Below are 10,774 nucleotides of genomic sequence, written 5' to 3' on the forward strand. Positions count from 1 at the left end.
ATTAGGTTGATGTAGTCCCCTTTACAGTACTCAGCATTAAAGGAAAGAACATCATTGATCCAAAGCACTTGATCAGCCATGGCTTGATATAGGTTTTCCAAGAGTAGTTGTGATAAAGCCTCATCGTCAAGCTCCATGTTAAGGTCAAACTCACAAGCAACGAGGGAAATCCTAGCAGCCCCATCCTTAAGATGAAGGGGGATGTATTGCTGGAGGCTAGGGAGCTTTTTCTCCTCTCTCAATGCTACAATAAGCATCACACCGGTGAGATAGTCCACAACTGCTTCCTGCACACGCTTGTAGTGCTTAGGCGACATGCCTTGAGCTTGCATATCAGCAGCCCACTGCACTCCCATCTCGACCACCAACTCTTGTTGGGATGATTGGTCTTTCGAGACGCCTGTATCAAAGAAACTCCCCGTATTTCTTTAAAGTTAGTGCTAAGTTTTGATATTGTAACACTCGGAATGAAAGTAAGGGGGGGGTAAAAACATCTTTCCTAGCGTAAATGAAGAAGATGGGTCATTCCATGGAATCCTCATTCGAGCTCCCCATGGAAGCTTCCTTGAGCCTCGTTATGGAAATGGTATACCTTTAGGCTCATTCGTAAGGGAGCTGTGGAACACGTCAGTAAGGCCGGCCGCGGCCACGGCAGCGGGCCCAAACATCGTCATGAGCTGCCGGGAGCAGAAGGCGCGAGCACACTCGAGGTTGAGGCCGAGAACGTGCTGGCCGTCATCGAAGAGGTCATCTAGCAGGAATATCCAGTGCAGGAGCTTCACCAGGGTGAAGGAGCGGGCCTTTGAGGTGCCGCTGGGATACATCAAACACGACAGGCTGGCTTAGTTCATGTCCAGAAGATTTTGCAGCTGCTCGTGGGAGCGGCCATGGGCCTTAAAGAGGCCGGTAGTCCACTCGCGGCTCTGCTCCTCCAGCGACGTCCGAAGGGGATGGCATCTACGGTCCAAGGGGCAGTATTGCAAAAACTCATCATGACCAATATTAGTCATAATTCCGTCGGCACCGGCGATCATCAGCGGCAGGTTCTTGTCCATTGCGCTCTCTCTCTCTCTCTCTCTCTCTCTTTCTCTGTAATACGCTGCTTTCTTCACGAATACGCTACTCCATCCCCCATATATTTATGCTCCTTGTTGTGGGCCAGCCAGTGCAGTCACAGATATCTCCCAGCGGCAAGCTCTCTTGGCGAAAATTGATTAAAACCGTGCATCAATGCCGCCCATTGAGAATAACTGGGCGGTGCAAATGACGACAATGCGGCGGATTCAGACAGCTGCGGCTCAAAGAGGATTAGCCCTCCATTTTATGGCTGGGGTCCGGTCTTCTTGACTTAAGCGAAAGGGATGATCGCTATTCCGTCATACTCAAGGTCGATGGCTCTAGGCTTACGCATGCAGCAGCGCCACGTTACCATTTAGCCTGTGGTCGTTTGCTGTCGTCGGGATGCAGGCGCTGTAACCATCACATGGTAACACAAGGGAAGAAAAAGTAACACTCTCGAAAGAGTAGACTCGCCTTAGCATGCTATGTATCTTTCGACCGTGAAGTAGGTAGGCTTCACCGTAAAGTAGGTAGGCTTCAGGTACTCTCCTCAACAATCCTTTTTCTATCGCCAATGCATGCTTTGAAATGATAGTTACTTTGAAATGTTTGGATGATTGTGATTGTGATTCTGGTTGTGTCACTCTTACAAATTGTATTTCCATTGGTATATATGTAACACACACTAGAAGGAAGATGGTTGCAGATGTGCTTTGTAAATTAGGAAAAGAAGTTTGGGGCACATCTACAATTGCATTCATTTCTAGATTTGAAGACCAGATTTGAGTATTTGGATTACAAAATCTCAGTTCAAAAGCATGAAATTTACGCATATGTCTTCTGGGATTTAGGTATACTTGAATGAAGCCAAGAATGCATGTCATATACCTTCAATGCTTCAAGGATGTCCAAATATATGTTGTGTGTCAATATTAACAGTAGATATGACCTTATTTCAGTTCTGTACAACTGTCCCACAGTTCATAACTAAGCTCCCATGCAAGCATTAGAGCTCCAGGGTCTTCAACAGCATTCCAAGGATGCTTTATCAAAGCATTAAACCACACAATAGTCATCCAGCACCCAGATTTCAACTAGGCATTCAACCTGTCACTCAGGCGCCATATGCAATTCTCACGTTGTTTGAATAGGCCCACTCTACAGTGTTGATTCTGAAGGTAATGATGAAGATGCTTATGTATATTCAAGCATGGATACTGCTAATTATATACTTCATTATATGGTATTTTATTAGCAGGGGAAATATGCTTCTTATCAAGCATCACAAAGGCTGCAAATAGGCGCATTTTAGGCTGCAAATCGACACATTTTAGGCTACGAATCGACGCAATTTATTTGACATTTTCTTCATGTCTCCAAGCACTTGATTCATGATCTTCAAGACCTCCAAGCACTTGATTCTCTTTAGGTTGGTTCGAAAGTAAGCAAACTGGTGGGGAGCTATGTAATAGATTCCTGAATCACTCGTCCATCTCTGTTCCACGTACAAAGGCAATGGATTGTAAATGTGGTCTAGGATGTTCATCATATTGATCCTTTGTCGATAATTTGAGGCATGCATCGCGGTCATAAACATGACTTGGAACATTAAGAATCTATTCCATGCTTCATAATTTTGCAAGACAGCATCGGTAAGTAAGAAAATATTCTTAACAACAACATTTGCTTTAGTTCTTCTTATTAAGTTTTCTTATAAAGAGAGATCCTTCGTTGGTTCGCTTTGATACCAACGGTAACGTGTCCATCTGTTCCCTTACAGGACACGCCTTAGCAACCCATTGGAAAGAGGGTCTAGAAGGCTCCGCCTGGCACTCCCATGGAATGTTACGGGGTTTGCGATCTAGGTCTTTTCGAGTCTGCGAGGTAGCGGAAGTATTCCAACCGTTACCACTTAGGACCAACCTGAATTAGGGTTTCCCCTAATGGTCAATTTCCTAAAATGGTAGTTAGCATCGAACTACTTTACGCAGGAACATCAAGGTTGAAGCGGATTCATGCTGCACTTGGTTCAAGGAGAATGGAAAACGAGAGGGATGCAAAGATCGACCTCTCTACCCATAAGGCATAGTCCCATTCAGTTTCCCTAAAACAGCATAAATCGAAATTCTAGTAACCTAAACTCTAGGTCAATGTCCTTGTTGTTCATTTCGTTTGACAAGAGCTCCTTGCTGTCCATTTCGATTGAGAAAAGTTCTCGACCAACCGAGACCACCCATCCATAGGATGGACCCATGGCCACATCCACCGCACTTTCCTCAAGGTTTCTTTAGTTGTCTAATTACCTACCACATTTAGTTGGACATGTATTAAGCAGCTTCCTTAATTAGCCAGTTAGACATTGGTTCCTTCACGTAATCTTAGCACTTGACATAGAAAAACAATGCTAAACAAGTTCCTTTTCTACAGGTTATCTTATTTATCTTTAGAATACATCCATAAAGTCCAGCCCGTAGGCTAATCCATAATCCACCCGAAGGCAATACATAATCTGCCCGAAGGCTATCCACCAATTCACAGGGATTACTAATCCAAGATTCTGCACGTAGACTAGTTGCAAGCCTCGAGATCCAATCCCGAGTCACGTTGGCCTCTTGTGCAGGGCCCGAAAGGCAAGGGATTTACGGCCAGAGCCCCCCCTGGCACCCAAGCGTCCTCCTGCTCCAAGTAGCGCTCAACAGAGAGACCTCACGTAGCGGGTTCGGTCCACATTTCCGATGCGGCTAACAATCCCCTTAGTTAGGGTCAGGTAGACAGTCGGGGGTAATTGATGCTGCCTCTCCCTTTAGGCCTTCAACCTGAAGCATTAATTAACTTTTCATCTTTTAGTTCATTGAGCAAACAATGCAAATAGTGCTCCTAAACTGTTACAAGCACAATCAATCTAGTGGTCGTTTATTTGGCCAATTGCTAAGGAGTGAATCCTTCTCTCCGAATGCATCCAGCATTCGATCCGGGATCAAGAAATTTGCTATGAATGGACACTCCTTTTAATTGGGATAGTGTCTGGTAGGAAGCATTTGAATTTCCGAAGTAAAAGTTGATTGAAGAACTAGTATTGGCACCCTCCAATTGTATGAAGGAATTTCACTCCAATAAGATAAATCTATGTATGTTGTCAGAGCTCTTTTATGTCAAGAAAATAATAATAAGGGGGATAATCTAATTTATTATGCAAGCCATAATCTAAGTGATGCAGACATTCCTAATTTTCTTCGTACTGTTTGATATCCACCTAGTGCAGATAAATAAAGAAAGCTAGGGATATTGATGCAAGAATGCTCCTATGGATGATAAGGGGGTTAGCTATATAAAATTTTCCCTAGAGAGGGCATTTATCATTGATGTGTATAGGAAGATGAAGTTCAAGTGGTTTCAAAGTTATTACATGATGAACCTTGTGGTGGCCATTTTGTTGGTAAATTAATAGCAAGGAAGGGTCTATTATCTAGTTATTGGTGGCCTAGCTTATTTAAGGATGCATATTATTATTTCCAAAAATATGACGTATATCATAGGATTTGTTGACCTTCTAAGAGTTTCGCCATACCTTTGACAACTATATTTGCATTATATATCCTCTTTTGAGAAATGAAGCATTGATTTTGTGGGTCCAATAGATCAGACTACAAGATATCAATCCAATCAAGATATCTTTGTTTGTACTTATTATATTACTAAGTGGGTGGAAACAGAAGCTTGTAAGACAGATAAAGCCATTGAGATGGCTAAGTTCATGTATAAAAACATTATAACACATTTGGTTGCCCACTCAAATTAGTAGGTGATCAAGGTTCCCATGTCTTGAATGGCCTAATTAGCAAATTAATAGAATTGTATAAGATTAAGCATTGCAAATCAATGCTTTATTACCCTAGAGTTCATAGCCAAGTAGAAGTAACTAATCAAATTATTTGTGGGATTTTAACTAAAACAGTCACTTCTTATAAATAAGATTGGGATGAGCATTCGTATGAGGCTCTTTGGGCTTATAGAACCACCTATAAGGTAAGAGTGCAAAATACACCCTCTAATTTGGTTTAGAGCATTGATGCTATATTTTCTATTGAAAAAGATACGGATATTTTCTTTACTAGGTGTAATAAGTTCAATTTCATGATCATTGTTTTTACTTCCCACTCAAAACCTATAGCGTTCAGGTTGGACCATGCCAATACCATGATACACAAAGTCAAGTTGCTCCCAAGATGTTGGGACTCTCACTCCATCAAGGTTTGCATCCCATGTATCAGGTAGTTGCACTTATAGCTTACTTATTGGCTTGCATTCTTCAACTCTTTGAGTCCTAGGCCTTGGATTGCCCATTCCTCCAAAAAATAATTAGAGTATGTTCTCTTGTGGACTAATTGATATTTGGTTGTCATCCTAAAGAGCTTGAAGCTCAATTATTATTTGTATAGTTTGTTGATATAATGATCCACCCAATAATAGATATGCCATTGTCTATAGAAGGGTCTATTTGAGGAGACTTAGCATGGTTAATTGAGTTGTTGTCACGACCGAAGGGGGGACTTACAAAAGTATTAATAGTTTGATTATTACCTTGTTCATGTTGCCTTTCATTAGAAGTAGTAAGACCAATTTGCATACTTAGTGCATCATATTTGGCATTCAACTCTTGGTGCCTAAGAAAAGTTTGTGGACCAATACTCCTCCCACCATTACAATATGCAATGCAATCACGCCACGTACATCGTCTATTTAAATCATCTATGTTATTTCCACCATGCACTGGAGATGATTATTCATGCCTTCAGTTCTCAATATGATCTCCTTGCACGTTTGAGTTGCTTGGTTCACTAGCATGGGATATTTCTAGAGAATAATGCATAATCCCAAGCATGTTATTTTTAACATGTCTAAAATAAGTACTAGGATTCACTAATTGCCAACCTTTAATACCATGTGTACACTTATAGTCACATATACATTTTATTAATGAGCTTGTAGAAGAAGACCTCCCTTACTTGAGTATCTTCAATCTTCAATCCAAGGTTGGTGAAATTATGAGCTTCTGCACAAACAAAACTTCAAGATTGAAAAAAGAATCTAACCCATAATATATTTTATGTTAATAACATATTTTAGTTGCATAGTTAATATCATAGTCTATACCAGTTCAGCCATAGAGCTACAATTAAAACCATAGTTTGTAGTACTTTAGTAATAGAGGTACATTAAGCATATCAATCTCTAGCACCAAGCTTAATCTTCATCATGGGTTCCAATATTAGCATTGTGATGTTTTCTCTTGAGAGGCCCTTGATGTATGTTTGTTCTTCTCGTCCTAGCCTTGGTCTCAAGAGCAAGAAGAAAAGAGGGTTAGTAAGGGAGATAAGACCCTTGCACTATAAGAACTTATTTTTCTCATAAAAATTGCAAGAGAAGAGAGCCTTGCACTATGGGTATGCTTTTGTATTAAACCTTAATGATAAGAAATAAATTGGGTATACTATTTAGAAGATGATCAAAATTTGCAAAGAAATTAAGAATATAATTTTTGAGTTTCAATAAATTTTTGATTTTTTATAGAAATATATACTAATTTAAATGTATTCTCAAAACAAAAATTCACACGAGAATGTTATATTTGCAAATGTATACAAAATTTCCAAGAGATACTCATTTAAATGCATTCTCAAAAGGAAAATTTACATGAGAATGTTATGCTAATTTGTGTCACACATTAATTATCAAAGTTACTAATGAAATTATTTAAAAAAGTGATATAATTTATAAAAATTATAACTAATGTGAATAATATACTATAATTATTAGCTTTCTTAATTATACATTATAATTAAAGGTATACTTATAATTATAATATATTGGAGTTCGAAGATATTGATGTTGTCTATTTATCCATGTTAGAAGTTTTGAGATTGAGTTTACTATGAATCTCTTGGGGGGAGGGAAAATATTCACTTTGAAAATCTCAACACTCCCACTCTTTTATGACTTTTAATCTATGAGACTATTGTGGTTGGGTAAGGTAGGAATACAAAACCAGAACCATATGCAATCTTTAAAGAGCTAGTGCAAAGTCAAGTTAAGGTTGTAAAAAAATAGAACAAAGCCTTATACTTCACCAGGTGTTCCAAGACCTTTTAGCTAGAGAGGAGTATGTACTAAGGTTACATTGAACTTTAGAATGTGCCATTACTAGCGTTAAACAAGACACTAATAAAGGACTCAGAGTGAAGATCCTTTAAGGAGTTTAGCAACCATCTGGAATACTACCGTTAAGGAAAATTAAAAGATATTCGGTCATGGGTGTTTAGTCCTTGAATTGCATTGACACTTGGTAAAAGAGGAAACTCCTTGGCCAAAAAAGGAATCTATAGAGTTTCGCATCAAAGTGGGCCCACTTTGGAGGTAGAATAATGGCACCTTTGTATACTATCCTTAGGATTTCTTAGGCCATTTTCCCCTATTATTGGGCTATATGGGTCCTTGACATAGCATACATGATTGCATTTATAACAAATTGCATTCTTGGAATTGGTATTTGAGACACTTGGATTAGCATTTTTAGGTTCAGATGAGTTAAGAAAATTAGAGAGCAAAGTAGAACTCTTGGGATTAGAATTTGATGTAGGGCGGTCTACATTATTATAGAAATCTCTTATGCAAGGTCTGCAAGTAGGATGATTCTTTCCAAATTGAAAGTTGGAAGCATGAAAAGAGTTAAAACGACAGTTGTCGTTACCCATATTATTTTCCATGAAAGCTAAAAGTTGTTGCTCATTGATCTTTAGTTTTTTTTATTGGGACGTCATACACCAAAGATATTGCCTTGTCCAATTTGTTGGGTTTAAACATGTTGACTTTAGTTTGGAAAAATGAAGTAAGGCGAACATATACTTCATTTTAAAAGGTGATTCAGCTACAAGTTTGACAATTTTCCATTATAGCAAAGTGCTCCAGAATCTTCAAATGTACTAATGATCTCTAGAGCAAGACACTAATAAGGAACTCATAGTGAATGTTCTTTAAGGAGTTTTAGCAACCATCTAAGATACTACCATTAGGGAAAATTAAAAGGTATTTCGTTCATGGGTGTTTAGTCCTTGAATCGCATTGACACTTGGTAAAAGAGGAAACTCCTTAGCCAAAAAAGGAATCTACAAAGTTTTGCATCAAAGTGGGTCCACTTTGGAGGAAGATATAATGACATTCAAGGATGGGGTAAGACGGCTAGCCCATCATCTCTTGCAAAGCTACATGGGATTTTGTTAGAGAACATATTGGTAGGAACCTGGGCATGCACTATCCTCCAGTCACCTCCAGTATGCAAGGTAATTGAGGAAGTGTTAGTTGCAAGGCTAGTAAATAGAAGAGATTCCATTCAAGAATACTATGTGACTTTGTCACTTCTATGTTTACTCTCTCTCTCTTTTTCACTCACTCAATTAGATATACACACACACACTCTCTCTCTCTCTCTCTCTCTCTCTCTCTCATGATTAATGCTTGTATGTGTGTGTGCCTTATGTCGTTTGAACCTCAAGGCAAAGCACTAGAAGAACATTGGCTTGAACCATCAAAACAATTTACGTGTCTAGTATATAGTAAAACAATGATTTGATAAAAATAATGAGAGTCAATTTTAGGGACTCTTTTGGAAAACATACCAGTACTCATACATCCTTGTATACTATCCTTAGGAAAGGACATAGAAGTGTCATATTTCTTAGGCCATTTATCCCCTATTATTGGGCTATATGGGTCCTTGACATAGCATATACGACTACATTTGTAACAAATTACATTCTTGGAATTGGTATGTGAGACACTTGGATTAGCATTTTTAGGTTCAGATGACTTAAGAAAATTAGAGAGCAAAGTAGAACTCTTGGGATTATAATTTCAACTAGGGTGACCTACATTATTCTAGAAATTTATTATCCAAGGTTGGTGAGCAACATGATTCTTTCCAAATTGAATGTTGGAAGCATGAAAAGACTTAAAATGACTGTTTTTGTTACCCATATTATTTTCCAAGAAAGCTAAAACTTGTCACTCACACTGATCTTTAGTTTGTTTCTTTTCGACGTCATGCACTAGGGAGACGGCCTTATTCAATATGTTGACTTCAGTTTGGAAGGTAAGGAGATGTGATTTTTTAATGTTAGACTAGACTTAGAAATTTTTGGATAGAGATAGGGGGTTTGGGGATGATTTTGGAGGCTTAGGAATCTAGCGTGAAGTCGGTTTTGGGTTGAGATAGACCGTAGAGGCCAATTGTTCCAGCAAGCTTGCCTTTGCATAAGAGGATAGGCGATTGGAAGCCCTAGATGTAGGCTAGGCGCTCTGATATCACTCTTGCACACATCAGATGGAAGAATTGCACACAGCGAGCAGAAGAAGCTCTACCTCACACTCTTTTACTCATAAAAATGAAAGCATGATTCCTAAAACTCAAAACAGACTTAAAGAATAGTAAAGAAAAATTGAGCAACACACTATTGGGTGCAATCTCCCCCTATATGGAGTGGGTATCTCCTCCATGCCATATTTATAATATTAAAATGAATCTTGCTTTGCCAGAAGATAGGCCCTTTATAACCACTATTTTCATAAAAGAATTTGATTTTACTAAATAAATGATTGCAATCAATTGCACAACTCACAACTATTGAGAGCCGTAAAATATTTCCAGAATACCTTCATTCTATCTCTAAAATCTCCTGTATTAATAAATATTTACAAAGAGGATATATGCACTCCTTATTATACACAACGATGCAACTATTTGTATAATACAATGAAGAAGTTTATAGAATAAAGTGTGGTTGCTATGTGTATCCAATTCATCTTGCTCTACACATTAGCTCTGCCAAAGATTTAGAAAATCATGTTAGAAAAATAGTTAATTGAATAAATATAGCTAGCCATAATAAATCAAATAATCATTGAAATTTCATTAAATAATCAAATAATGTAGATGTTAGCGCTTGACATATGAATATTGTGGTATCACCCATGTACGGCTTCACCCACATTAACACATGCAAGTCTCACACTCGAAAAGGATAGGCATCCTCATCAAGCTTTTACCCAGGACAAAAAGTAATTAGCTCTTCGAAACATGCCTAGCAGTAAGAGAGAACCATTCAAGGAACTCATCCTATCAATATGCACGCAAAGGAGAAACATTGAAGGTGCTCACCCTTCGTATAGGTGCCACCTAGCAACATATTTGGAAAGTATAGTTGTGACCTTGAATATTACATGGATTGAGATATTGGTCCTTGATTTGGCAACATTAGGCCTTGATACGTTACATTTCTTGGATCCTGAATACTTAGTCCAATTGTGAGAATTATTTTTAGATATTAAAATTCTTTGTCATACTTGAGTAAGAATAGACCTAGTAACTAATGGTATGTTTGACATGTTGTTATCCTGTGTGTGACTTATGTAGAGCTTGGGAAAATTATCGTATTTTTGGGTAAGACTATTCCTTGCCTATAAGGTATAGAAATGACAATTTGCAGTTGGGGGGTTGCTTTTCGTGTAGTTGTCATAGTTATCATAAGCCAAAACTACTCCTTGAAAGTGTCCACTTGGTTTGCCATGCATATGATCTATTGTATTTAGTGTATGTGTACATTTGGAAAATTGTGTCCTACTATGAGTAGATAGGTCTTTAAAGAGGGATGCATTCTTTCAA

At 38.4% G+C, this 10,774-nt stretch overlaps 1 long non-coding RNA gene across 1 annotated transcript; it reads left to right on the forward strand.

Moving 5' to 3' along the window:
* The first annotated feature begins 432 nt into the window (after positions 1-432).
* LOC148022519 (uncharacterized) lies at positions 433-1,362 on the forward strand. The gene is made up of 2 exons (XR_015693475.1): positions 433-1,043; positions 1,163-1,362. It is a non-coding gene; the product is annotated as an uncharacterized LOC148022519 (long non-coding RNA).
* Positions 1,363-10,774: the final 9,412 nt, after the last annotated feature.

This window comes from Lygodium microphyllum, chromosome 16 (assembly GCF_053477565.2).
Source record: "Lygodium microphyllum isolate KBCC chromosome 16, Lygodium_microphyllum_v1.1.10, whole genome shotgun sequence".
NCBI lineage: Eukaryota > Viridiplantae > Streptophyta > Polypodiopsida > Schizaeales > Lygodiaceae > Lygodium > Lygodium microphyllum.